Source organism: Lactuca sativa, chromosome 4, assembly GCF_002870075.4.
Source record: "Lactuca sativa cultivar Salinas chromosome 4, Lsat_Salinas_v11, whole genome shotgun sequence".
Taxonomy (NCBI): domain Eukaryota; kingdom Viridiplantae; phylum Streptophyta; class Magnoliopsida; order Asterales; family Asteraceae; genus Lactuca; species Lactuca sativa.
The window spans coordinates 132,159,785-132,162,731 of record NC_056626.2 but is presented as its reverse complement, the minus strand read 5'-3'; the positions used below and the strand labels follow the sequence as shown (position 1 = coordinate 132,162,731).

The 2,947-nt window shown below is 32.8% G+C and overlaps 1 pseudogene; it reads left to right on the top strand.

The window, feature by feature from the left end:
• On the top strand, positions 1–2,098 carry LOC122197699 (uncharacterized; annotated as a pseudogene).
• The last annotated feature ends 849 nt before the right edge of the window (positions 2,099–2,947 follow it).

The following is a 2,947-nucleotide window of genomic DNA, read 5'->3' as shown; positions in this document are numbered from 1 at the left end:
TTTTATTTTTTCTGTTCCTTTTTATCTCTTCAGACACAATTATCTCGATGCTTCCTACCACCATTTCTGGAAAACCCTCATATTATGCATGCTTTTACTCCACCGTCTTTATCACCCAATCACCTGCTCTGATGCACCGCTTCATTATCTTTCTCCAAAGTCTCTCTTCTTATTCAAACGAACCCACAAAAATTTAATTCAATTATCTTCAACACCTCCACCTCCTCTAATTGATTGTCCCTTTCTTTTGCGATGATTGGTACCACTCGCCACCATCACTTTCCTACACCGCCATCACGACCGGAATGTTATGTTCTGCTCCTACTTCGATGTTCCCCACTGTTTCCCATTCTATCATCCACATCCATTCTTCTCTGGCTTATCATTCCCACCGCCCCTCCATAACCCACCGTCTCTCTCTAAAGGCATCGACATACAAGAAGAACCAGGAAGGTAAACATACCTTCATCAAATCCCTATTGACTCTGATGGACTAGGCGTCCGGGTTCTTGACAAATGCGATTTATCGGAGGCTTGCTTTCATATGGAACTTTCCAGAGCAGCCGAAGACTCCTTCTTTGATATCATTAGAGTTGATGCGTCCAGATTAGGTAGATTGAGGCACCCAGGAGTGGTACATGTGATCCAAGCCGTAGACGAGAACAAAAATGAGCGGAGGTGGGCCTCCGATAAAGCAATTGATGGCGCTTGACCCCAATCTATATGGTAACGGGATGCCTGTAGTCTTCGTCAACGAGATGTTCATCTTAATTAGAGATGGCGTCGAATTTGAGGTCGACAAGATCCTCAGGTACATCATCTTTTCAATCCTTTATCAATTTGATTATTTTTCTTTTCTAAATTCCCACAATTAGCATGTATCAGTTTCGATTTAAGGTTTATCATATTAGTTTTAGGTTTGATATTTGTTGTGTTGTTGTGTTTCGTAGATGAAGATGATCATTTTTATCTTATGGTAAACTTTGAAGACTTCGTAATCGCTTGATGATACCAACTGATTATTGCACTTTATTATGACCAATTGCGTGAATCTTCAGTTTGCTTCCTTTTAGTTGGTTTATTTGGTTTCCTTTATATCATGATCACAAAAGCACAATGGAAATTCATACAGAAATTCACATATTTGTTATTAATGTGTTGCAACATAACAAGAACAAATCTATATGAAATTGAATTTGATCAAATTGTGTGAGTTAACATAAGCAACAATCTACATGAAATTGGAATTTCTATTAACGAATCAGGAACCGATGGACAAAATTTCTAACTTTTTGTGGATATGACAATGTTAAAAAGACATGAATGCCCTCAATGCTTAAGCTATTTGTTGTTGTATACTATGTATCTTAAGGGCACCTGGTGGAATGGAATGGTGAAAGCAAAATGGAAAATCTATTTGTCAAATGTCTGCATGGTATTTGTTGCTGATAAACCTACAAATAATTTTATTGCTTTTGATATGCCTCTGGTGAGTACATTTTTCTTTGTAATTTTTCTCTTATAAACTTATATATAACAATTCCTAATATTTATCCAATTTATATCAGTCTCAGTTACAATTAAAGTTACATTATTGTTACAATTTGACTTTTATTTTTGGTGCAGCTTTATGGACATGGATAAAAATTCAACCAGCCGATTTCCTTTGCAACAATATATCAGGACTTGTGGAGCCTGTAAATGGATTATGACACGTCATCGTACGTAATCATATATAATTAATGGTTATTTTGATCATTTTGATGTAATAATTATATTGAATTGCAGGTAGTCCCAAATGACCTACATCGTGCATTCTGCCCCACTCATTCTTTCAAGATTTTATTCAAGGAAGGAGGTTGGTTCTCTGTGGTATGAAGTGGAACTCATAGGAAGCATATATCAGAGATTGCAAGTAACAAGAAGCATATTTAAACTGCAAGCATGCATGATGCATGCCCATCCTTATAAGTAACTAGTTTATAACCCGTGGAAACCACGGTTACAAAATTGATTAAATATTCATAGTAAAAAATTCAAAATTATTAATCAATTATTTTATATAAAATTTTAAATACATTATTAATTAAGAGATTTTTTTTATTAATTATGTAAAATTATAATTATTGATTCAAATAAATATGTGTAATTAATTTATCATATATATTAGACTCTTTTTATTTGTGAACTAATGAAAACAATAATATAAAATTTAAAATTTAAAATAAAGAATAAATAGATTGACAAATAACATCATATTAATTAGGAGGTTTAATGAATTTAAAATGGAGAATTAATCATATTAATTAGGAGTTCTAATATTATGATACTTGGCAAAATGACTACTCTTTTATTAGTATAAAGATATGAATTTAATGTGACAGCAAACGATAGATAACTATCTTCCAAAAAACAAACCATATCACATCACAACATTCAAAATTTTTTTATCTTTTAGTTGCTCAGATTAGTTTTGTTATTTTTTTAACTTATTAGTTATGAACTTTTGCTCAGTTTTTTGCAATTTTTGTTTTGTTGTTTAACATGTTTGATTGTTCTTCTACAGGTTCTCGCCATAATAATCAAAGCTTCTGATTTCACATTTTTTTAAGGTTATACATATTTGATTGTTCTTCTGTTATTAACCACCATTTGATTTCTTCTTTTGCCAATAGGAATTAATTCCATGCCATATTGTGATAAGGAGATGTTGGTTTGTGATTATTACGGGAGTTTATATTTAAAAAATAATTTTTTGGTAATTCTTTGGATCGTGGTTTTTGGTTTGACAATTCATGATTTGTTTGGAATTATCGGAACATTTGGTTAATAATTAAAAATGATCGATTATTACTGAAGCTGTTTAAGGGGTATTTTCTGTTGGTCGAATGGGTTGAGACCATGGGCTTAATGTTGCGGGTCGACCCATCAGTGTTTTGGAGTGCTG